At 36.6% G+C, this 27,642-nt stretch overlaps 1 protein-coding gene across 11 annotated transcripts in view; it reads right to left on the reverse strand.

Moving 5' to 3' along the window:
• Positions 1-27,642, reverse strand: part of nphs1 (NPHS1 adhesion molecule, nephrin) — a 483,647-nt gene that overhangs the window by 317,260 nt on the left and 138,745 nt on the right. For 9 of the 11 annotated variants that reach the window (XR_012390576.1, XM_073923248.1, XM_073923252.1 and 6 more), the window contains one exon: positions 11,976-12,135. The exons of the other annotated variants lie outside the window; for them this stretch is intronic. The gene's annotated coding sequence lies outside the window, so the exon portion shown is untranslated. The remainder of the gene's footprint in view (positions 1-11,975; positions 12,136-27,642) is intronic. 11 annotated transcript variants of the gene reach the window in all.

Here is a 27,642-nt window from a genome sequence, read left to right on the forward strand (position 1 = left end):
ATTTAACCAGATTTTGGTAAAAACTCAAAAATAAAATAAAATAAAATAAATAAAAATCTGAAAAAGTGTTGTGTAATAACAATAGAATGAGACAAGGATAAAGTCTGAACTCCTGAAACATATTTAATGCTTAATATAAAAGTTTTTTTGGTACCTTAAAGACGAATCTCATATGGAAATAAAGTCCCATGCATTGCTCAGGTGTGAGTTTTCACAGACTTCAACAGAGTGTAAAAATCTTGATGGTTCTGTGAGTCTCGTCTATCAAATCTGAACTTGACTTAGTATTTTCTATTGGGTTTAAGTCAGGTGATTGGCTGGGCCATTCTACAGCTTGATTTTATTTCTCTGAAAGCATTTTGAGAGTTTCCTTGGCTGTGTTTTGATCATTGTCTTGCTGAAACGTCCACCCTGGTTTCATCTCCATCATCCTGCTAATGTAGATGTTGGACTGAAGCAGCTAATATTTATTTATAATGACGAAGGGCAGAGAGGGTTGCTGAAGAACTACTGAGAGATTTTAGCTGCTGTCTGAGCTTTCACTGCCTTTCTACACCTCCCTTTCTTTATGTGTTCAATAGTTTTTCCCTGTGGCATTTCATTTTATTACACATAACTTCATTTGTAGATTAATTAGTTTTTTTTTGCATATATAAATTTCTTTCCAACATTCAGGAAAAATATAAAGGCAACGGCACATTTAGACATGTTTTCTGAGAAAAATGGTGTTTTTATTATTACGAAATATTTTTATTACATTATTATAAATATATTTAGAAATTAGTATGAATAATTGAAATACTAAAGTATGTAATATAAGAGAATGTGTCAAGATCCACAAATTACATTAGTCTGTTGTTCAGTAAGGGCTAGTTTACAGTTAGATGTTTTGTTGGTACCAACAGGCATTTTTTATCTATACTTTAGTAATAAAATGATTATTTTTATCATTTTATATATGTATTTTTACTATTATTTTTAAGTATAATACGTTTTAAGGGGCGACGCGGTGGTGGAGTGGGTAGCACGTTCACCTCAGCAAGATGGTCGCTGGATTTAATAGAATTATGTTTATCAGTTTCTACAAAGCCTACTGAATCCAAACTTGATCCACTTTGAAGTATCTATACAAAAACACAAATTATTCTTGAAAAAAACATAATTTAAAAAACAATACAATTAACACAATAAAATGTTTTATTGTTTTTATTTAAGTTAGGTTTTATTAACTAATTTCAAGAGGAGCCCATGCTATGACTGATTGAGGTTGGTCCCATACAATGTCATCATTCATCGATAAACCAATCAATCAGATAATTACAAGCTTTCAATAAATAGCCCAGTTTGTCTTACCTCCATTATCTTTGGCTTTGAAGAATCCCCCTCATTCACCCCATCACCCCCTTTCCTCCTTTACCAGCAGGAGCTCTCGAGAACAATTTTGGTCTGCTTTCTACTATACGACTAGGTGGGAGCCCTGGGCTCAAGTATCTTTGAGCTCAGGCTTATATCCCAGGACAGGATGCCAAATCCTGCAACTAGTATCAAACAATAGCTAAGAACTCCTAAATTTACTGTTTGTATTTACTTAAAAAAAAAAACACACACACTTTAATTTGATTAATGATGTTATAAAGGGATAGTTCACCCAAAAATGAAAATTGACTCACTATCTGCTTGCTTCCAAACCTTTATAAGTTAAACACAAAAAAAGACATTTAAAAATGTTAGAACCTGGTAAAAGAAAAAACACTATGAAAGTCAATGGTTACAGCTTTCCAACATTTTTCAAAATATCTTCTTTTGTGTTTAACAGAAAATAAAACATCAGACAGGTTTGTGACTAGTAAAGAGTGAGTAATTGATGCTAAAATTGTAAGTTTTGTGTGAACTATCCCATTAACATTCAAAGCGTAAACTATTAGTTCCCATTTCCAACCCCTTGGCATTGTTTATTTCACTTTTTCTGACCCTCATGACCTCTCCTACTTTATTCCACCATATCTCTGGAAAGCTGAACCTGGAGCTCTGGGATGATGGAGTGTGTTTAGTTCACCCAGGGCTCTGTTTCTTTCAAAGCTGCATGCAGAAAACACTATCGGCTGCTATACAGCCAAAGCCTGGCCAGGACAGGGGTACCGTGAGGAATCGACCGTAACCCAGCACAGATAGCCTCCATGATTCTCACTTTTAAAGTATGAGATTGTAAAGTATGGGTGGAGAAAAAAGGAAAAGCCGCCATGAGCTAAAAGCTTGCTGGCAAACATCCTCTCATAGCAGCACATTTATTTGTGTTTCATGTTTTCCATCTGCGGAATTTAATTTATGGGCATGACAGCGAGTGTGTTTGCTCGCCGCCACACACACATTCAAGCACAACAAACATGTTATATACTCGGAGACTGGCTAGAGTCCACGAGAAATCAAAAAACTTGGGCGAATAGGCACAAACACGCATACGGGCGTCACAAATACGCTGTTAATTTCACCTGGCATGAATCTCCAGCGATTAACTATCAGCTAATTTTCCAGTTCTTTATTTTTCCTGATGTGTCCTCGCATCCTGCTTTCTTAGAGACCCGCTGTTTTTTACACCGCCATCCATTTAAAAATCCAATTTATCGATTCATACACTCACTTTTTTTTTTTTCCTGGGGACTTGACCCCCATGCATGGTTAAATATTCATAAGGCATTAAAAATAAAAGATGCACATTTTGTACGTCTGACTTGTTGTATTATGCTGGAACAGTGGTGGTGGTGGTGGGGTGTGTGCTTGCACTTGTGAGTTTGAACTGGCAACATCACAGACAAACACAACCATCATCATCATAATCATCATCCCTTAATATGCTCACAGTTCATTAGCATGACACCGAAAACACAATGAAATTTTCCCTTTGTCAGCACATCGGCCTCCGTGACTGCGTTCATATCATTTTGCTGTTTCTGATGCTATTGTGGCTTTGAAATAAAATAAAATAAGAAAACATTTAAGTCCTCAAAACTCTCAGTACATTTTTTTATGAATTCTTAAACTAATTTATTTTACTCTAAAATCCAAATTTTATTATTTTTGTTCATGAACATACTTTTTGTAATATTTTTTTTACAAATAACATGTTTAATTTTTCTGAATTCTTACATTTAATTTACTTTAAAAACCCAAATACTATTATTATTTAATTACACACACATATATATATATATATATATATATATATATATATATATATATATATTTTTTTTTTTTTTTTCAAATAATAAATATATTGTTTAATTTTGTGAATTCTTATGTCAGATGTATTTCACAAAACCAGAATATTTTTTGATTATATACATATATTTTTAAATATATTTTTAAAATAATATTTATTTTGTCCAAATTTCCTGAATTCTTACATCAAGTTTACTTAAAATTGATATATATATATATATATATATATATATATATATATATATATATATATATATATATATATATATATATATATATATATATATATATATATATATATATATAAAATGAATTATTATATTATAAATATTTAATACATAGAAAAATACGCTTATTGGTACAGCATCTACAAAGATGCACACTTGAATGCAAAGCGACAGACTCATGTGATGACCCTTTTACTCATTCTGATATGTTACAGTAGATGTATGAATATTTAAATAGTAAATTATTCAAACAAAGTTTGAATAAATTTAATATTAATATTTATTCAAGTTTAATGCCACGTTTCATGTTATTTTAATGTTTATATTTTTAAATTCAAAAGTTTCAATTAATCAAATAGAAAGCGTTTTTTATTTTTTATTTTAGACATTCCCTAGATTTGCAAGTGAAAATACCCCATAAAAAATAAAACAGTTTCAGTGTATAGTAAAAATGAGGAATATGTTGTTGGATGTTAAACATTTGGATCCAAACTGCCTTTTATTTTAATTAGATGAATTTAATTTATTCATTCATTCTCCTTCACCTTATTCCATTTATTCCTCAGGGGTAACCACAGTGGAATGAACCGGCAAATTATCCTGCATGTTTTACGCAGCAGATGCCATTCCAGCTGCAACCCAGTATTGGGAAACATCCATATACACTTATTCACACTCATACTCTACAGTCAAATTAGATGAATCAATTCACCTATAGCGCATGTCTTTGGACAATGGGGGAATCCAGCACACGGGAAGAAACCTACGCCGACATGGGAAGAACATGCAAACTCCACACAGAAATGCCAACTGACCCAGCCAAGACATGAACCAGTGAACTTCCAGCTGTGAGGCGACAGTGCTAAACATTGAACCATTGTGCTGACCTTAATTTAATTTAAGTTTTAACAAACTGATCAACTCAATCAATATTTATTTCTAAATATAAACAATTTTTTTAAATAATTGTATTAATTTATATAAAGAACATTTCTTCATATGCACCACACACTTTCTTTTAAAAACACTCCAATTTACAAAGACTAAATAAAAAATAGATAGAGAGATGGACAGATGGATGCTTGCGATTACTGCGAAATAATACAATACAAATCAACTGGAATTGAGTTGAGAAATATTTATTGATGCCTACAAAACCAACATTTGTATGCAAAACAAGCCCAACACTGAACAACAAATTCATGCAATTATGATACTCTGACTAATTTTGATATCTCAAATGTGTTTTAATGCCTACATTTTATATTGATATTTATTTATATTCCATGCTTAATATTATTTTAGTTTCATAATTTAAATCTAAACCTATAAATGCGTTAAAGACATTTATAATCTGCTATTGCTAACTTTATCCAGCACAGTGAGGCAAATCTGGCATCAGACTAAACATCATCATCATCATCGTCCGTTGATTAGCACGACACCAAAAAACACAATGCAATTTTCCCTTTTGGCAGCACAGAGGCCTCCATGCCTGCCATCATAACATTACGCAGTTGATGATGCTCTTATAAATGCCTTTTTTCCCTCTCTCAAAGCCAAACTGGAGGAAATTGGCTTCCATTATGGCTTTTAAATAAAATAAGCGCAAAGCAATAAGAAGTGAAACTTGGGGAAGCCATAAAACCACTAATTAAGATGCGCCGCGGCTCAGCAAGCGAGAGAAAGAGAGATACAGTCGAACGGAGAGAATATTTTTTTTTGTTGAAAATCCCCACAGCGAGAAAGGAGAAGAAAAAAAAGATGGTGGCGGTAGGGGGGAAGGGGAAAAGAAAATAGAGAGACGGCTTTATTCCCTGGGTGAGGCTTAGTCAATCTGTCCTGTCTGGATCCAATATAACGCATTAAAACTGAATTATACAGCACCGCTCGGCGCATTCACTTTACTGGTGGAGGAAACCAGGGACAAGCGGATGCGAGTTACTCTTTTTTTTTTTCACCCTTTCCCTTTCTCATCATTATTTCTCAGAATGGTTTACAAGGCCTGTGACAGTGAAAAGGATGCCATGTTGGCTCAGTGTGGGTTCTTGCATCTTCCGCGAGGGAGGAAGAGAAGATCCTAGGCTCCCTTGTGCAGCCATATGGACCAGAAGACCCTGACAGAAAGGAAAAGACCCCCTCTGTGTCACTGAAACAGCTCATGGCAAACTATACAAGAGGGGCTTTAGGAACAGTAGGGATCCCTCAACGGGAAGAAGGTGTTAAACGTTTTAACTACAACAAGAGGCTTCCCGGGAGCTGGAGAAGAGAGGAAGATGGAGGTATTTAGGAGAGGTACACTCAAAAAAAAAGTCATGTTCAAACTACTTATTTAAAAACGAGCTGAATCAACACAATTCTTGAGTATGTTGGGGGGACAAGTTCATTCCACTGACATTTGTAAATACTAATAAGTTAAATTAGTTCCATTTTGTTCAATCAAATTAATAGTGTGGAACCAAGGATTTTTAAAGTGTAGACTACCTGTCTTGTCGTTGATTTTAGTTGTAAGAGCAACAAATAATGACTTCTAGTTGAACATTTCGAAAAGAGAAGGTCGATTTTTTCAACAAATCATCTGCTGAACTGCATGTCGATCATAACAAATACTGCAGAAGACCTATTGGAACCCGCAAGGACCCAAGATTCTCACAGAAATCAGTTCACAAGTTTTGTGAAGGAAAAATCATAGTTTGGGGTTACATTCAGTATGGGGACGTGCGAGAGATCTGCAGAGTGGATGCCAACATCAACAGCCCGAGGTGTTATTGAGCATGTCTAGGGTAAGATGAAGGAGGAGGCATTGAAGATCTGCAAGAATGTTTTCTTTGCCATTCCAGATGAGTTTATTAATACGTTTGAGTCATTGCAGAGATGTATGGATGCAGTCCTCCAAGCTCATGGGAGTCGTACGCAATATCCATTCTTTTTCCACTGCACCATGACTTTATATTCTATACTGTACATTATATCTGTTCAGTGACAAAACTTTTGTCTAAGCAAAGTCAGACCTTACTCTCCTAATGAAATAATTAAAAATTAAGGCATGATCATATTTTATTTTGGTAAAATAAGCGTAATCTAGAGGCCTTTGCCTTTCATATAAGCCACTTCTGAAACCAAATGATCAACTAGAAGTCAAGTTATTATTTGTTGTTCCTAAAACTTGGATAGGTGACATTTATTTTTGTTAATTAATTTATAAAATTTCTAGTTTGTATACAATTTTATAATCTAATATATAACCAATATTTTCATAATAATGATACATTTAAATTATTCATTATATTCAGTAAGATAATTTTTTTCAAAATAACTAGCTGACACTAATAAAACAACACAGGAATATCACATCATGAAAAGGACATCTTTAACATTAATAGTTCTCGCATGTTTAAAAAATAAATAAACTATGAGAACCCTCATCAAAAATAATTTAAACAATGTTATATGTAGATTTTTTTTAAGAAAGGTGTGGAAAAGGACTATCTGTTTTTCTGAAGTTTTAATGGATGTAGCATAAGCTGGCAAGGTTAACATATGGTGGAAAATAACGGGTGAAGGGTGAAGGTGAAAGTAAAACTAAATAACCTTTTCTAAATAACTACAACAGTGCATATTATTATGAATTAGTTTTCATTAGTTTTCAAGCTATTCAGAGAAGCTTTACAGATTCATTTTTTTTATCCGATATGCCTTTAACCACTTAACAATAAAACTAGGAAATCTTTTGGACCTTTTGTCATTTAAAATTTGTTTAAAGGAAATATAGTAGACTGACTATTCCTAAATGTGTGTGTGTTTGATTACTGCTATTGAATTGAAATTACAAAACACAAAAGATTGCTGAGCATTGTTACCTTGAATGTCCATGATGGTCAAACTATGCATTAAAGCATTACTTTTTCCTGTACCTTTGAATATGCATGCCTCTGTTGCCTAGCAACATTCTGCGAACAAAAACATAACTTTCTGAAAGCAAAAACATAACTTCAGACAGGTCTTACAAACTTTCATTTATTCATTCATTTTCTTTCATCTTAGTCCCTTTATTTATCAGGGGTCGCTACAGCGGAATGAACCGCCAACTATTCCGGCATATGTTTTACATGAAAAACCCACACAAACACAGGGAGAACTAGCAAACTCCACATAGAAATGTTAACTGGCCCAGTTGAGACTCGAACCAGCAACCTGCTTGCTGTGAGGTGACAGTGTTAACCACTGAGCCACTGTGCCGCCAAGTGCAAACTTTCAAAAACTATAAATTCACTGCAGAAAAAAATCTTTGGGAAACACTTTGCTTGAAGGAGTGTTCATAAGACTGTCATGAAACCTTTATAATCATGACAACACAAATATGACTGAGATTTCATGCATTCATATGACAGCTGTCATTAAGTGACATTCACATATTCACTAATTAAATGCAAAGATGACAACCTCCAAGAATTCCAGCATATGTTTTATACAGCGAATGCCCTTTTAGCCGCAACACAGTACTGTAAAAACACCCAAACACACTTGCATTCACACACTACGGCCAGTTCATTCAATTTACATGTACCACATGTCTTTAGACAGTGAGGGAAACCGGAGCACCCGGAGGAAACCCATGCAAACATGGGGAGAACATGCAAACTGCACACAGAATGACAACTGGCCCAGTCAGGACTCGAACCAGTGACCTTCTTGCTGTGAGGCGACTATCATTATGTTATATTACTAAATTATATACACCAATTATATCATAATTGTTAAGACAGAACAACCTGTCATACATCTGCCATAAACATGATTACCCTAAAGACCATATGATTGAGTCATGAATTATATAACAGCCTCATTAATACTTGACCTCATCTACAGTGGTACAAATTGGATTCATCATTAAAATGTAATTATAGTAAATGTCATTAAATTTTAATGGCACTCATATAAAATTATTTGTTGTAAAACAATTGTAACAGTTGTATCAATGTGACTTTAATTGCGTAAGGCAGAATACTATGTAATGAATAAGAGTGAGTACCAGCTTTTTGAGTAAAGAGACATTAGTCCATATCATTATATACGAACCTAAGTACACTTAGCTTTTTTTCAGTGGTGATTTGTATTTGGTGACACTGCGTGGTCCTGAGCCTTTCATTCAATATGATGACTGCTCAACATAAATGACAACAAAACTACTGAAATTCACAACACAGCAGCAGTGCTTCTATTTCTCACTGCTCAAATTTAGTTTCTGAGATTAACAAAATGCATCCATAAACGCGGTATTAAGAGTTTCATGGCACTTTGATCCAACAGGATAAGGAATAAATCCCAAACCCGCGAAGAACCCGCAGTTCTTTATCAAACAGATTAGAAGATGAGCTTTACTATTTAGGCATTATGGGAGATTTGGTCACAAAGTGTCACAGTTCTAATGTGTTGCATCTCTATTCCATTTACTCTGCCAAGTGACTGTGGAGAGGTGGGTAAATGGTAAATCCGCTCATGCTGGAATGGATGATCAAGTCATATGTAATTCCTTCTTGCGGTGGCAATTGCTTTACAGAAACTCCACTTTTTTGACAAAAGGGTCATTTTACAACTCACAATGAGTTAAACAGTTAATTTTTTTTCCATTTTTGAATCCATTCAGATGATCACTGTGTTTTGTGGCTGCACTTTAAGCTTAGCTTAGCATAGCACCATTAGCATCTTGCTTAAAATTTCTTGTCCAAAGCTCTTCTGTAGTTACATTGTGTACTAATATTGATGGAAATGAAGAGTTGCTATATTTTCTAGGTTGAACAACATTCTCATTTGAGCATCATAATAATAATAATAATAATAATAATAATAATGGCGAAGCAGTGGCGCAGTAGGTAGTGCTGTCGCCTCACAGCAAGGTCACTGGGTCGCTGGTTCGAACCTCAACTCAGTTGGCGTTTTTGTGTGAAGTTTGCATGTTCTCCCTGTGTTCGTGTGGGTTTCCTCTGGGTGCTCCAGTTTCCCCCACAGTCCAAAGACATGTGGTACAGGTGAATTGGGTAGGCTAAATTGTCCGTAGTGTATGAGTGTGTTTTTGAATGTGTGTGTGTGGATGTTTCCCAGAGATGGGTTGCGGCTAGAAGGGCATCCACTGCGTAAAAAAAAAAAAAAAAAAAAACGTGATGGATAAATTGGCAGTTCATTCTGCTGTGGTGACCCCGGATAAATTAAGGGACTAAGCTGACAAGAAAATGAATGAATGAATGAATAATAATAATAATAATTAAAATAATAATAATAATAATAATAATAATAATAACAACAACAACAATAATAAGCTCTGACGTTAATGGTTCTGCTATCGATACTGGAGAATTACTGCTAACTAAACGTTACTTTATAGTAGCATAAATTAACAGACCAACCTTTTGTAATTTGCGATATTTGATATTCGTCTGCACTGTTGGCAATCTTGTTCCACCCGATAGTACAACGTCGAGCAAGTCAAGTATAAAAGATTTTAGTTTTTGACCGTGCGTGTCCGCTTTTTACCCACTCTTGAGCTTTACTTTGCACTACATTGACGATGACTGGAAGATGCGCTGAGTTGCCTTAAGACGGCATATTTTCCATTAAATTCAAATTATTATTTCCATTAAAATATTTGTTTATAGAAGATACAAGAAATTTCAAATATTATTTACAGAATATACAAGAGTTATTCATTTTTTTTAAAACTGCTGCTTATTTTTTTTTCTTTATTTTTTCAAATTTTTTGCAAGTTATTTATTTTCACTTTCAAAGAAAAAAAAAAGTGATTTTAGGCAATGTGTGTTTTGATTTCAGTTGTTCAACATTGATGTTCAATAAATAATCATAGATAGTAGATAGTGTATGTTTCTTTGAATCATTTTAAAATCAATAATTCAAAAATATCTAACTTGTAATATGTGAGCATATTTACTGAACAAAACCCTTCAGTAAACTATGAGGGGAAAAAATAAATAAAATAATTGTTCATTAATTGTAATTGATTTTAGGCCCAGCCCTATGTGTGACTCATCGTTCTCATAGACTCATTAACTCCACAACAAATACATCAAATAATCATTGGTAAGGTTCTTACAGTAGTATTTTTCACAAACATTACGTGAGATCTGCTTCCTTCATGTCTGTCACTGTGCTGTTTATCTGACCAAGCCGAGGCAGAGATTGAAGCACAAACTGGTGGGCGGGAAGAACTAGCATTAAGGGCCCAGCCAACAAAAACAGCTACATTGTGTTCAGAGCAGAAAATTCTAATATTCTGAAAGGTACAATAAATAATCTGACTGGTGTTTTAAGCTAAAACTTTAGACACATTCTGGAGAAGCAAAATACTTATCTTAAATGTTGAAAAAGGGGTAAAATAGGTGCCCTCTAATAAACACACATATTCAGTTACACTGAAAATAGTATTTTCTGCAGTAGCCTAAATAAATCCTAAACATTAAAAATTTAATTAAATCACTGCATTTACAAATATAATAATAATATTAGTAATAAACTATGTTTATTTAGAAATTATTTTTACTTTTTTTTTTTTTTACATCGCAAAAAGCTCCAAAACTGGATTACGTTTAATCCCAAAGACAGTTGTCTTATTTATGTGAATGTGTTAATGATAAATCACAAAAATTAACAACAGCTGATTGTTTAACAGCATTTTGTAACACAAAGAGGGTATTTTCAACCGCAGGGAGACACAATAAGCCAAGAAAGGTCCCGACTTTTGCCAGAAAAGGCAAACATGTTGATTTTTCTCCAGAAGAATGGTTAAAAACCATTCATCAAAAGTCATTTGCAGCCAACCTGCATGTTCAAACCATTGTACATTCTTTTACAGGAAATGTTTTATTAATTTGTTTTACAGTCACTGTTTTCATTTAATTTTACATTTTAAAAAAATTATAATAAAATAAAGTTTGGTTAATTCTGTTCATTTTTATTTTAATAAAAAAAACACTACAAAAAGTACTGATAAGAGTGCTGGTAAAGTACCGAACCGATAAGAGGTATCAATAACAGTAGTAATACCGATAAAACCTTAACAATACCCATCCTAAGTTTTGGTACACAATGTCATTACAGAAGTCTTTAAATAAGAAAATTATGGAAACTATCATTTTTGAGAAATGCTAATGGTCTAATCCAATTCATTTATCTATGCTAAGCTAAGCTAAAAGTGCTGGAGTAAAAAAAAAAAATGGTATAACTCAACTGTTAACTCTTGGGGAGCTGTAAAATGAGCCTTTTTTAAAGTGGAGTGTTCCTTTAATCCTGCTCGAAATGCCTGTGACTTACATAAAGCTCTAAATCTAGCATGGATACAATTGTTTTTCCATTTATCCACTAGAAAGACAAAAGACAATGAGCAGAACCCCCTTGGTTAGAGTAGAGGAATGTGATCTGGACTCAATCCCGCTTGTCAGGAACATGTGCGCTAACTGCTGTGCTGTGACTACAACAAAGATAATCTTTTATGGCTAAGATCTAGCTTTGTCAACCCCCCACCTTTTGTTGTTGTCGTTCGTCCTGCTCTTCAGAATGTCAGAGGTCTCATCTAATGGAGAATCAGGCTGTAGGTTATTGAGCGACACACGACAGCTGGATCAGTGGCTGATAACCGAGGGTCAGATTGAGAAGTCAAGCCCAAACAGCTCTTCTTTCAGGCCTGGAGGAGACGGATAATGTCTGATTAGGGATTTACGTAAAAATATACAATGAATTACACCGCTGACAGCGACAAAAACACTTTATACAAGCACAGTAGAATGAAAACAACAACAACAGCAGCAGCAACAGAATGTTTTTTTCTCAGGTAAGCTACTATGATGGTAGCAGTTTTGACAATATGATTAGTATGCTTTATAAAGTCAATGATAAAGAAAAAAGATGACGTATGAAGATGATTTAAAAAGCTGATAACGTATCACTAACACTGCAACATTAAACCGACAAAGTAAAAAATATATATAAATATTTTGAAGATGTCTGTACTTGAGCTGTCTATATTTAATAGCTTTATTTATTTATTTGCAACATATGTACATAATATTATTTATAATATTATTTTACACTTGGGTAAATAAAATAAAATACATAGACAATCTATTCACCTTATTCTCAGCCGACGAGCAGACGCTTTGAATCTTTTTGGCACGAGACTTCCGGTCTCACTGACTTCCATTCATTTTCAGATATTAAAAACAGCTCGTTCAGCTGCTTGATGCTGCAAACTGATATTTTCTTATTATATTATTCTATTTTGTCTGTATAGTCATGCAAACATTTGTTTGCAGAGCAAGTAGTTTGACCGTTTTTTGCCATTTATTATTCCTAGTAATTTCTCCCATAGGCGACTGAATCGGAAGTTCTGAGACAGGGGTGTCAAACTGAATTCCTGGAGGGCCGAAGCCCTGCACAGTTTAGTTCCAACCCTGCTCCAACACACTTACCTGTAGGTTTCAAACAAGCCTGAAGGACTCAACTAGTTTGATCAGGTGTGTTTAATTAGGGTTGGAACTAAACTGTGCAGAGCTGCTGACCTTTTGGAACTGAGTTTGACACCTGTGTTCTAAGACAATCGCGAAAACAGGCGCACTTCCACATTTTAGAATAAGGTCAATACAGTAGGGGTGGCCAATCCTGTTCCTGGAGAGCTACCTTCCTGCAGATTTTAGTTGCTACCCATATAAAACGCACCTGAACCAATTAATTAGGACCTGAACACCACGTGATGATAACAGGCAGGTGTGTTGATTATGGGTTGCAACTGAAATCTGCAGGAAGGTAGCTCTCCAGGAACAGGATTGGCCATCCCTGCTATACAACATAAAGTAAATTATAACAATTCGATATACATACTTACATACATACAGTTGAAACAAGAAGTTTACATACACTGTATAAAAAGGCACATAACTATTTAAAAAGTCAGATGTTAATGTGACTAAACTTTTTCTTTTTTAGGTAAGTTAGGATTATCAAATTTGTTTCTGTTATGCTTAACAGCAGATTAATGAAAGAGATATTTCTTGAGAAAGTCAAGTTTACATACAATAAGATTATTATGCCTCTGAAAAAGCTCAGATGATGGCGTCAAGGTTTTGGAAGTTTCTGATTGGCTAATTGACAACATTGGAGTTAATTGGAGACACAACTGTAGAATAGTATTTAAGGAAAACCTCAAACATGCTGTGACAACATTGGAAAATCAACAAGCCAGAATCAATAATAAATCCAGATTACAATTTGCTAAATTACACTGGGAAATAGAATGTCCTGTGGTCTGATGGAACTAAGATTGAACTGTTGAAACAGAGCATCAGAATGGGGAAGAAAAGTGATTTAAGGGACTCTGATTGTGGCATTGTTGTTGGTGTCAAACGGGCTGGTCTGAGTATTTCACAAACTGATAATCCACTGGGATTTTCATGCACAACCATCTCTAGTTTAAAGAGAACGGTTCAAAATAGAGAAAATATCCAATGAGTGGCAGTTCTGTTGGTGCAAATGCCTTGTTGATGCCAGAGGTCAGAGGAAAATGGCCAGCCTGGTTCCAGTTGACAGAAAGACAACGGTAATTCAAATCACCACTCGTTACAACCGAGGTTTGCAGAAGAGCATCTCTGAATGCACAACATGTCCAACCTTCAGGCAGCAGAAGACCACACCAGGATGTGCAGCCAACAAATCTGCAGCAACAGTGTGATGCTATCATCTCAATATGGACTAAAATCTCTGAGGAATATTTCCAGTGCCTTGTAGAATCTATGCCACAACGGATTTAGGCAGTTCAAAAGGCAGAAGCGGTCCAACCCGGTACTAGTAAGGTGTACCTAATAAAATGACAAGTGAGCGTATATTAGATATTAATTTTAAATGGATATTATTTACTACTGTATAACCAGAGGTTTTACTAAAAAATATGCATAACTATAAGAAAAATGCACATTTCTGTATCATTTGAGCAACAAACAATCACAAGTTTTGTGCATGAATGTCATGTAATTGTAAACGTAAAGTATCTCACAAAAAAATGAATTATAACTCAAGCACTGTAGCATGCATTGGACACAAAGTGTTAAAGAAATAACACATTAGCAGCCTAAAGGGACTGTTAGGGATTTTATTTACAGGAAACTTCTTGCTCAAAATAAATTCAAAGACCAATATCTAAGAACAATTATTTTGAAAAACATTCCAGAGCCTTGAATTCATTTCAGATTCACAAACCTAAGGATTTCAAGGATCAATGGGAAGCCTGAAAAATGTATAATAGCCATTATTTTAAAATAAATAGATAAAAAAATAAATACATATATAAATAAATAAAATAACCATGGCACACTTTAACGCACAACATAAACTAAGCTAAATCTAAAAAAGAATTCCTTCTGAGGGAAAAAAAAACAATGCCTAAATCATAAAGAAGATGCTACACAATGGTTACACAGAAAAAAAGAAACATGTTCTTAACCTATTCAAACAGCTTTACTAAGAAATGGTATTTCTAACACTAAATGCACAAGAAAATCTATTATCAGCCAAAGTCATTTTTAAAGCATGCTATTTGATCACAAAAAAGCAAAACACCAAAAAAAAAAAAAAAAAAAAAGGCCACAAAAGAACGTTGTTGGCAGAAACCAGTCTATATTCAATCTAATTAGGTTTTTGGCAGCTTGGTAGATTTTCAAAAGTGAATACAAGCAGAAATGTCACGCGTTTGTTTTATTATTATCATTATGTTTTGTTTTTTTGGGGGGGTGGTGTGGGGAGGCTCACAGAAAGTTTGGGATTTCAAGCTTATTCGAACAACACTCTTCTCTTTTGATGAAGGGTTATTGTTGATCCAATTATCTGAGGTTGCACAGACTACATTAACACTTGGTCTCGTTGACTACGTTAACATCAGTAATCTAATCATTTGCCTTAATCTGAATAAGACAGTAAGATGATTAATGTGTTTACATGAGTTGCTTTTAAATGTTTCTTTCATGTTCCGGCTTGACATGTTTGATTAACACCATTATATCACCAATTGATGCTAGATTCCTCCAGTATTTCACTCAACAACAGTTTGTGTCCATCATGGCACCATATGTGATTCTTTGGATTTCATTTTCAATCTAACAATTTTAACTGCAGTTCATTTCTCACACTGTGCATGCAAAAACTAAAGATGACGGATACAAATTGTCAAACAACCGGCCACCACTGCCATTTCATTCATTAATTTAATTTGTATAGCACCTTTTATAATAAATATTGGCTTTAAAGCAGCTTGACAAAAGGCACACATTATTAATTTCCAATAAAATTTGGAAAAGATAAAGTCATTAGCTACTAAACTTTAAAAAACTCCTTTAGTGGATTTAGCTGAGAGTAGTGGGTGATAAGGCAAAAATGCAAATCTCAATAATTATTTTTCATATTGAACGATAACGATTTATATTTCAATATAAGTTGTTAATGCTCCCATATTCAAGAGTACCCCAACAATGACTGACGCCACAAAAATTAGAAGGTTCATTAAATGGCATAACAAATTTTGCACATCTCTAATATCAACACACTTTTAGATTCACATTGTTGCACATACATGCTGTGATTGGCTCTTAGATCAATATAGAGTAAAAAAAAAAAACATTCAGAGCTTATTGTTTTTATTGACAAATTTTATTGAGATTCGATGTAATATTGATTATCGGCCCTAACTAAGGGCTACCAAAAGGCCTAATTTTTGAGATCTTAAAGAGCGGGTTGGATTGTAGCAAGACAGAATGTTAGTTACAGTATGCAAGAAGCAAAATTTGATAATCAATCCACTTAGGGCTGGGCCAATAAACAACAATACTGAATAGCGATAAAATGTGTCAATACCAATGATAAGCTCTGGACTTTTTTTTTACACTATATTGATTTTACAGCCAGAAATGTGCGACAATGGTAATCTGAAAGTGTGTTGATATTAGAGATATCCCAAATTTTCAGCCACCAAAAATGTATTAGCCGAAAATATTATACCATTTAATAGACTCGTTAATTTTTGTGGCTTCATTCAATGTTGGGGTACTCTTTTATAGCATTAACAACTTATATCAAAATTATCAGGAAGCATTAGCAACTTGTATAGACCGCTATCCTCCAATATGGAAAATAATTATCGAGATTACATTTTTTTTGCCATATCACCAAGCCCTAACTTAGCTTATGGTCATATTTTCATGTTATATTGGCAGCTGTATTTTACTACTAATAAACTTTAAAAAGGTTAGTAGAAGAGGATGCTGGACAATCGGCGATCAGAGCATTACAGTAATCCAGTCTAGAAGTCATAAAATCATGAATTAGCTTTTCTGCATCCGAGATAAATAGCATGCTTTGTAGCTTAGCGATATGTCCATCCTCCCTTGACAAACACACTTCAAAATTTCTTCCAGAATTCTCAGAATAGTTATCGTTTCCCACTCACACCAAAAATTTGCTCTTTTGCTTGAAGCCATGCTCATTTATTCATCGTCAAACACCTGAAACGAAGTGTAGCAAAAAGTACTACAAAACAATAAAAGTTTAAGGTGTTTACATGTCTGAACTGCACTTCAATAATGCGGCTAAAATTGGAATACTCCATGTCTTAATTTGATTTATGTGTAGTTCCATTATAACTTTAGTTGGATCCAAAACCATGACTCTTAAACAGGATATTGTCTTAATTAAAATCAGAGTATTGGTGTCCATGTAACTGTACTCATTGACTGCGGCCTGCTTCCAGTTCTTTTTCGGACACTTCGCTAGGATGTACAACTATACGTGATACCCTCGACTGCTGTGTTTACATTGGGGAGCGTAAAGCTGGCCTTGTGGAAAATGTGCTCCAGGACACCAGCCTCGCCAGCAAATCTGCCCCTGATTCCCAGACCCCGGACTAAACCAACCACCCACCCCTTTCTATCAAAATAGGTCACTTCCAAGTGAAGCCAGTTGGCAAAGACAAGAAAACAGACTTCCTGAGCTAAAATAAACAACAAATGTGAGTGGTAACAATGAAGGTGCGCTGAAGATGAGATTCAGAATTGTCACTTTTATTAGCGACTTTGTTGTCTAAACCCCTAAACAACCAAAATTCCAAGGCAAGCGGAAGGAATTTTGCTGTTGGGGAGCGAGAGCGGCATTGTCTTTAGGCAGGGTGTTAGAAAAGAAAGCCCGACATAGCCTACATACAGCCAGCCCACAGTGAGCGTGTGTAATCCACCCAAGACATAAGCTGGAGGGAGGGATGTAATTGAAGCTGCCTTGACAGGAGCAAGGGAAATACAAGATTGGAGATTTGGAGAGGATGGAGGGCCGACCCGGCTGAGGAAGGGTGTGTATGTGCGTGTGTTTTCGCGGTCACAAGAAACAGCAGATGGTTCATTTCCTCTGTTGATTTGAGGGGCAAGGCAGACAAAGCTGATGATGACTTGTTGGGTTATAAGACGGAAGTCTATGAGTCAATGCGCTCACAAGCCAAAATACCTTAGCATGCTCGCACGGACATTTCCACACGTAGCCAGAGTTGTCCTATCTTTGAGCTGGAGGGAAACGAGACGGAAATTCTGCAGCATCTTTGCTGCACGTCTCTGGGGAAAATGGGAGAGTTCAGGAGAGGCAGATAGAAAATACTGGAATAAAGCATACAAACTCAATTTGTTGTATTGTGTCTTGTTTGGCAGTGGAAATATGTCAACATCCTAAACATGATTACTTTACTTGAAAAGGAAATGGCATGAAATAGTCTTGTTTTCAAAGATGGATAAAAGTATACTGTAAGTAACTAGAAAAACTGATTTTTTTCCTTTCGAGAATAAGATTGTTATTTTGCTTCAAGCTAATGCGTGCTATTTTAAGAATAGCGAGATATTTACATCGGAGAACAATACAAAACAAAGAAAAACAAATTAATTTAGGCACTTCATAAAATATGGGAGGCAGTTAAAGAACTGTCAAAGCTGGTTTGATACAAGTTTCAAGCCGACAGCGCTAAATTGGTGAAAACACCATGCAAATAATATGCGACGCGAACTGTGAAAACCGAGGCAGCCAAAAATATGACATGTTACATGTAGCTTTAGAAGCAAATTAATCAACAAAAAATGACAAGTTGGGGAAAACACGTGCATGAGATATCACAGAACGCGTCTTGTGTGAATTAGTTGTGAATTCTGCCTTCCTATTTGAGTTTTTGCATTCATCAACAGAGTAAAACACCTCTTGATATTCGTTCGCAAATGGTCACAGGAGATGCATTTCAAATGCATGACACTGCCAGGTGTGAACAGCACAGTGTCTCGCCTCAACACTTGTGACTGGATCACCTGGAGACAGATGTTACTAGTAGGTGTAAACAGGACCAGAATGGCATCCCTGGGTAGTGTAATGAATAATGAAAGCAATTCCCTGGTGATTTATTCACTGATCAACATCTTTACCAGTCCTGGAACAACATTCAGATTGGTAGAGCATATGAATAAGGCTTGAGGGAGGCTGAGAAACACTTTTGGCATGTATTTCTAACATTATTACCCTCACATTTGACTGTATGGAAGGTGTACTGTAATGGACAGGGTTGTGGCCAACAGGAATACACTAATCAAGTAACACATTACACAGTGCTCAGCATAATGGAGTACAGCCCATTTTGAAAATGAATATTTTTATCAATTTCTCAGTGAATATAGGCATGTATTTTGGTGCATTTAAACAAAACAGATTTATTAAACAGATATATTTATTAAAATAATATTTTAGTCACCAAACATATTTAGACATTAAAAGATAATACAATTAAATTTGAGCAAAATATTGCAAAAATAAAACTAAATAAAAAAAAATTTTGCTTGTCTTGACTTTTTCCTCTTTTTTTAAATGTGTATTTAATATTTTTCAATAAAATAAATTTGGGTGTAGTTTTTGGACCATTATCATTAGGGTTGGACGATGCCATCGTCGTCGTAGGTGGGGCGTGAGGGTGGTTGTTAAAAATCAATTTATTCATAAGGAATTAATTAATTGTTGCCTACCGTTTTCACTACCTGACCACATGGTCTTTCCTTTACCCATAACTAAACCATAAATAAATAGTTACAAACAAATGACCACCCATCTATCACTTTTTTTCCACAGGACTCATGCTTGAATAGGCACAGTGATACGTTCTAATGGCTTTTCCCACAGCTGGTAGAGAAGACAAGAGTTCGGTTGGAGTTCACTGTAGTGCATACATTTTCATTGTTTTCACTGGAAAACCGCGTGTTTTTTAGGAGGGTGTGCGGATTTAGGAGACATTTATGCAGAATGCATCTTTGCACCTACTCAGGAACAGATTAAAACAGTTGTTATGTGAACTTGCTTAAGTCAAAAAGCCTGCAATGCTTGCCCCGCCTTTGTGCTCTTTTTATTGGCCCACTGTTCTAAAACTGAACGCAAATGATTGGTTAATATCAGCTGTCAATCACTCAGTCAATGGCTTCTGCCTTCAGATGACAGGAGCTACAACCGCGAAGATGTGAAGCTCTGAAGATGAGAGAACGAAAATAGCACTGACAGACCGACCTACAGTTACTAATAATGGCACATCCTATTAGTTCACTGTTTAATCATTATGCCTGGTTATAGTTGAATGTTAATCATTATGCCTGGTTTATCACCTGTGAACAAAACCAGTAAAACACAGCAACATACAGGGTTCAATTACCAAATGAGTCATAAAAAATAAATCAATAAAACATTAAACTTTGTTATATTTTTTGACTGAATGAAAACTTTGATTGGAGTTTCTGGGCAGGGCTGGGTGGGGCAAGGTAAAGTCTATATGGGATAAAGCTGCAGATACGCACATCACTATAGCATCACTTTTATGACACTGTATAACAATAATTCATATTTTTACAGTACTGTGCTGGGTTGGTTTACGGTAGACATTTTTTAAAAATACAATTTATTGGTTGATTTAATTAATAAAATGAATAATACTCGGTACTACTACTGTTTTTACAGTACTGTGATGGGTTAAGGGTTGGCGTTAATAATATGCAATGAATGGGAAATCTTATCAATAATATAAATTATTCTTGTTTACTTCCGGCTGCAACTTTATCTGACCAAGCAAACAACAGTGGGGTGGGACAGGGGTTAAATTTATTAATTAATTAACTAAATTAAATTTAAACAAAAAATGATGATGAACTAATTAATTAATAAATGAAACTAAATGCCTTAATAATAAAGTCTAATACATAAACTACAAAAGCAATAAAAAAATCCTTATTGTTTTTTTTATTATTTTAAATCTTAATAAATAAATGTCATTATATTTAGAGTCAAATGTCATTCTATTCTTATACCACTAAGATACTATTATAATTTTTATAAATAGTGTGTGTGTGTGTATATATATATATATATATATATATATATATATATATATATATATATATATATATATATATAAAATCAAAAGGTATGCACTGGTTTAATACTGCACTGACAAATATTATAATATTATTCAGATTTAGTACCAACAGTATATTCAGCACTAGTACACATACTGCAAATATTAAGTGTAGTCTAGTAGTCTATAGTGTGGCATAGTAGAATAGAACAACTTCCTCACTCAAAAGCTTCTCTTGTTCAATCTCGTTGTGGGCTTCCTGTGAAAGTGGTCCACCGGGGGACCTGGTGAATAATACTCAATGCCTTCTGTATACAGCTGAAGTCAGAATTATTAGCCCCCCTGTATATATTTTCCCCCAATTTCTGTTTCATAAAAATAATATTAAAAAAAAAAAAAAAAAAAAAACATTTCTAAACATAATAGTTTTAATAAGTCATTTCTAATAACTGATTTCTTTTATCTTTGCCATGATGACAGTAAATAATATTTGGCTAGATATTTTCAAGATACTAGTATTTAGCTTAAATTTAAAGTAGGTCAATTAGGTTAACTAGGCAAGTTAGGGTAATTAGGCAAGTCGTGTTATATTGTTTGTTTTTTTTTTGTTTTTATAAAAACTGCTTTTATTTTAGCGTAAATAAAACAAATAAGACTTTTTTTTAGAAGACAAAATATGATCGGAAATAAATGTAAAAAAAAAAAAAATCTTGCCCCTTTAAACATAATTTGGGAAAGATCTGAAAAAGAAACAAAAATTCAGAGGTGGGCAAATAATTTTGACTTTAGCTGTACATGTGACTCAAAAAAAAAAAATCTAATTCCTTTCTATTTGTGGTTGAGACGATACGTTAAAAGATACCTTTCCTGATTGTTTCTGCACGTGTAACTCAGCTGTAAGACACCGCTACCACCATAAACAACAAAAACAACTGATCAAATCATCACAGAAGAACCCCCACAGATAAGGCATTCATGAACATCTGGAAACGCAGTTTGCTGATGTAACCGGCCCCAGAGAGCAGCATCATTCAGGGAGATAACGATCCTCGTGATGGCCAGTGATATAATGGAGGTGGCCATGATGATGGTTATTGTTCTTTGTTGTCTTTTTCTCGCAGCTGTAAGGTGGCGGTGAGAATCGATCCTGAGCTTTGCCCGTCGGGGCTCTGAGGAAGACTGCGGCACTGAGAGAGCGAGATAAAGGAAAAAGAGGGAAGATAAAAGATAGCAGGAGATAGACTGATTCTTTTCTCCTCCTTCTGTCTCCTCCCTTCATTTGATGGCTGGCCTGCAGCTCTGATTGCTATCTGGCGCTAGTTTAATTGATCTCGGTCATGCTTCCACGCGAGCCGGGATTAGCGCTTATCAGAGTGGACGGGTGGGTTTCTTGGGGGAAGATCGCGTTTACTGATGATCAGACCCCGTCACCCTCCTCGAAACAGATCCGGTGTGTATGTGTGTCTAAGAGCAGGCCTGAAGCACGGGGATTAGTTTCCTCTGCGTCAAGAGCGTGGCGCTGCGTTTACGCCAGCGTGTGCGAGAGAATCCACAGCCAGACCGGCGGCTATTTATGGGCCTCGGCTGAGTTGTGGCTATGTCTTTAATCACCGGCTGTTATATTGACCTGATTTACAGGACAAACACTTCATCTTGTGGACTTAGAGATGGACCACAAACAGAAGAGGTCCCTCTGGGGTCGGTGTTGGGAGAACAACTGGAACAGCAAAGGTTGATTGTGACTGCCTTACCTAAAAAGAACGTTCTATCCAGACTGAGGCCTTGTCTGGACAAAAACAGGTACTTTCAAAACCAAAGTTTTACACAGTTTAGCCATTTGTACACATGAAATTTTCGTTTCAGGTCTCTAAAAATTAGAAAAGATTTACAGACATTTTGGTTACAATGTGGTTGTGTGACGACTAAAACAAGATTCTCCATCTCTTGACATCGTGCATCCTGCTTTATCCTGTCTGATCTGATTGGACAAAATGGGCAGCACTGTGGCTCAGGGCCAGCACTGTCACCTAACAGCAAAAAGGTCCCTGATTCGAGTCCCGGCTGGGCCAGTTGGTATTTCTGTGTGGAGTTTGCATGTTCCCCCTGTGTTCAGGTGGGTTTGCTCCAGGAGCTCTGGTTTCTCCCACAGTCCAAAGACATGCGCTATAGCCGGCAGCTAGCTCTCTGCAACTTTCACATGGTCGCCCACTGAAGCTAAGCAGGGCTGCGCCCGGTCAGTACCTGGATGGGAGACCACATGGGAAAGCTAGGTTGCTGCCGGAAGTGGTGTTAGTAAGGCCAACAGGGGGCACCCAACCTGCGGTCTGTGTGGGTCCTAATGCCCCAGTATAGTGACGGGGACGCTATACTGCTTAGTGAGCGCCGTCTTTCGGATGAGGCGTTAAACAGAGGTCGTTAAAAATCCCAGGATGTCCTTCAAAAAGAGTCGGGGTTTAACCCCGGCATCCTGGCCAAATCTTCCCACTGGCCTCTGTCCATCATGGCCTCCTAACCATCCCCATATTCAATTGGCTTCATCACTGTCTCCTCTCCACCAATCAGCTGGTGCGTGGTGTGCGGTCTGGCGCAAAATGGCTGCCGTCGCATCATCTAGGTGGATGCTGCACACTGGGGGTGCATAAGGAGATCCCCCGATTGTGTAAAGCGCTTTGAGTGCCCAGAAAAGCGCTATATAAATGTAAGGAATTATTATTATTATTATTATTATTATAGGTGAACTAAATAAACTACATTGGTCGTGGCGTATGAGTGTAAGTATAAATGAATGTGTAGGAGTGTTTCCCAGTACTGGACTGCGGCTGGAAGGGCATCTGCTGTGTAAAACATATGCCAGAATAGTTGGCAGATCATTCCACTGTGGCGCACCTGATAAATAAAAGACTGAACTGAAGGAAAATGAATGACTTTTTTACACAAATACTTTATTCTAAGTTAGGTGTGAACCCTGCATATTGCTTTTATCACATCCGTCGATTCACAATGCGTTTTTCGCGTTGACAGAGATTTAGTCTAAAACGAAGACAGGAAGAACTCAAATACCCATGTGCGCGCAGACATGGCCTGAAACTTCTCACCAGACTCTCTAATGACATTAATGAGGAGACTCTGGAGCTGATAAGGTCACTCAAAGCACAGGTTCAAACGTAGCGAGTCGGCATGCGTCCCTACACCTCCTGTGACTCAGGCGCTGGAATTAAACTTTCAGCCAGGCCAATTTTCAAAGCCCTCATACTCGGTTGCCAAATGCCAGAGCCACTTCAAACACGTCTGATGGAGAGACAGTGAGAGAAGGGAGGGGGAGAAACACGACAGCTGGCAAAACTGGTACAGCTTCAAACCGAATGAGGGGACAGTCTTTATGCCTAAGAGGGATGGCAAATCCCTGGCTTTACTGCGGAACAGGGGATGTTAGGGATTTCTCTATCAAACGGCAACAGTGCAGAGGCAGGCTGGGAACAAAGGTTTTTTTTATAACAGGGAAACGTTCAGTATCAAAGGGGGCACAGCAAGACACGGACTGCTTTTTGGACCAGCAAGACTGACAGATCTCTTTAGCGTAATGACCGTTTGTTCTGTCTCTTCTGTTTTATGTTTTTTTCTTGCGTGGCAAAGAAACCCTTTGGGTCCAATTTGCATGCAAGTCTACTGAGAAGACAGGAAGCAGACCCAGGAGGGCCATAGACCTACAGCTTGCAGGGGAAATTGTGCAACTGCCTTGGTTCCCATGTGACCCCGGTAGCATTTATTGTTTAGGATATGACTGACAGGGGACCTTAAGCTACAAAGTTGCTTTAGTCATCATTCTTCTTCCCTTCTGATTCCACGACAAGTCACTCCATAACTGATGAATTAAGGATATCCGACTGTTCCGTTGTGCCGTATGTCTGGGAGGGAGGTGCCGGCATGCAAACAAGACTTGCGCATCAATGACAGCCATGTCCGACTTTACACATGGCCATAAACTACAACATAATCGCTACAGACAGAGCTCGTCTTTTCCTGCCGGCGTGCTTCGATGTGAAGCAATCAGGCTGTGTTTGATCACGGAGCCCTTGTTTGTGTGGCTAAATAACAATTGACTGACTATTGATTCTCCAATGCTGAAACAAATTAAATTAAAACTGCTTTATGACTCCTTGTATAAACCATTCCCACTTGTGGCCCAATACAAGTCTATATACGTACGTGCAAAACAACAAACAGCTTTGACGTTTTAACACGCACAGCAGATGCAGATTCTGCTATAAAATGCATTATGAAATCTCCCAGCCATACATGCAGGAACATCTGCCTTTTTAGTCCATACTTGCACAGACTTATTAGGAGTTACAATTTGGGAAAGCTTTGGTTGGGTCCCACTTGTCCAATACAACTGCTCAATCATTCACTTTGTCACTCTGAGTCACTCTGACCTAGAAACGCATTTAAAGTGCAAAAATATTTGAACTTATATGAACTACAAAAAAAGAGAAAGTCTCAGCTTCCCAGTTCTATAGGCAGTTACTGCAAACTACAAAGCTTTAAAACTTGTCGAAATGTTGTGAAAAACAGAAAACGTACAGATATGTAGAAGCAGAAAGAGGATGGAACAGAATAATAGAAGCAATTTGAATATACTCTAGGGTAGGAATGTCCTCATCAGGATTTTTTGCCCTCGAGTCAGAGTCATTTGATTTTGAGTATCTGCCGATACCGAAACTCGATCCGATACTTATATAATATATTAAAAAAATCATTTAAAAAAAACAAAGAAACAGATCCAGGATGTTCCATATTTTTTGTTTAATTCACCTTATTTTAACATCCAACAACTCTCCTAACAAACAGAGCACTTCTGAGAGGTAGCTTGAACATTCAAGTAATAACTAACATCAATTCTTCACTTTTGGACTTCAGTAAATATAAAAAAAAATAAAAATTATATAAAAACAAACCGCGCATCAACTTTAAATAGCTGGCAGGCAATCCTAAGTTTACATATCTTATAGTTTGCTATGGCAATGTTGTCATCATTAACTTTATAATACCTCCAGACTGTAGATATACTCGCGCTATCCGCTTCAAGCTTCTTCCATGTTCTTTGCCTGTGTTTAACCAAAAGTATCTCTGCAACAAAGTGATGTCATACCGCATGCGCTGTTGTTTCTGTGTCATGTCAAGAAAGAGGTCTAACTCTGTGCTGTTGCATAACTATAGATCTGTTGCAAAAATAATATGATGTAATTATATTTGAGTCCTGATCGGGAGGTGAAGTCCAATTACGATAGAGTCTGAAGCCATGTGATTAGGCCCGATTTCCGATCACATGATCGGATCTAGACATCCCTACCCTAAAGGCTAATTTATACTTCTGCAGAGTGATCGGCATGACCCACGGCACCTGTCTTGTGCGCAGTAATGCATTTATACTTCTGTGTGCTTTGTGTCGCTCTGCAATAACACCTCCGAGACACTAACTGGCATTAGGTTTTTATATTCCTCTGTCGAGTTTCTTCACGGGCGTTTTGTTTTTTCTGAATGCTACCTTATTGTACAAGTAGCTAAAACTTGATCAGTCAGAGGGGGGTACCTGCGGACGTGCAACAACTTTAACCATAAGTAAAAAAAAATGTAGAATATATGTTCTTTTTCACAACAATTTTTTATTTATTTTTGATTCAATAACCTGTGCTGCAACACATGACTCGTTGGCCATATGCTATTAAAGGAAGAGCAGCAAAGACTATTGTAATGTAATGTAATGGGTATTTATATAGCGCATTTATTGTGTATGGCCATACACGCAAAGTGCTTTACAATCATGGGGGCGGGGGTCTCTCCACATCACCATCAGTATGCAGCATCCACTTGGATGATGCAACGACTGCCACAGGAAAACGGCGCCAGTGCGCTCACCACACACCAGCTGTTGGAGGAGTGGAGAGACAGTGATAGAGCCAATTCGGTGGATGGGGATGATTGGGAGGCCATGATCGTAAGGGCCGATATAGGGACTTTGGCCAGGACACCGGGGTTACACCCCTGCTCTTTACGAGAAGTGCCATGGGATTTTTTTTTAATGACCACAGAGTCAGGACCTCGGTTTAATGTCTCATCCGAAAGACAGCGCCCACTGACAGTGTAGTGTCCCCTTCACTTTTACTGGGGCATTAGGACTCACACAGACCACAGGTTGAGCGCCCCCTGCTGGCCTCACTAACACCACTTCCAACAGCAACCTAGTGTTCCCTAGTGGTCTCCCATCCTGGTATTGACTAGGCTCAGCCCTGCTTAGCTTCAGTGAGTAGCCTTTCTTGGGCTGCAGGGTGATATGGCTGTGGATTATTATGTATGGGACTTTGTTACTGACAAAGTCCCTGTCAAAGTCTGACAGTTACAGTTCATATGGACTAGTTTACTCTTCCACCAGTTCATAACATGCTAGTGTATTCAGAATTGTTGTTGTGTCGTTTGCAAAATATGCGTTTAATTTTGTGTTGTAAGTTGAAATCGCTCCGCACAGCTTGTAAACACTTATCTACTGTAGATCAGTGCTTGTACTGTATCTCTCAGATTTAATCCTTATGGGGCTGTTGACATATCGCATCCAAAACTACATTGAAAATGTGATGCATGCTTCTTCCTTTACAGATTTCAATGCGTTTCTGAACTCGCGATCCTCTGCTGTTAGCCTTTGCTCATCAGCTGTTCCTACACACACGCACGGCCTGGTCATTTTTTTTTTTT

Source organism: Danio rerio, chromosome 15 (genome assembly GCF_049306965.1).
Source record: "Danio rerio strain Tuebingen ecotype United States chromosome 15, GRCz12tu, whole genome shotgun sequence".
Taxonomy (NCBI): domain Eukaryota; kingdom Metazoa; phylum Chordata; class Actinopteri; order Cypriniformes; family Danionidae; genus Danio; species Danio rerio.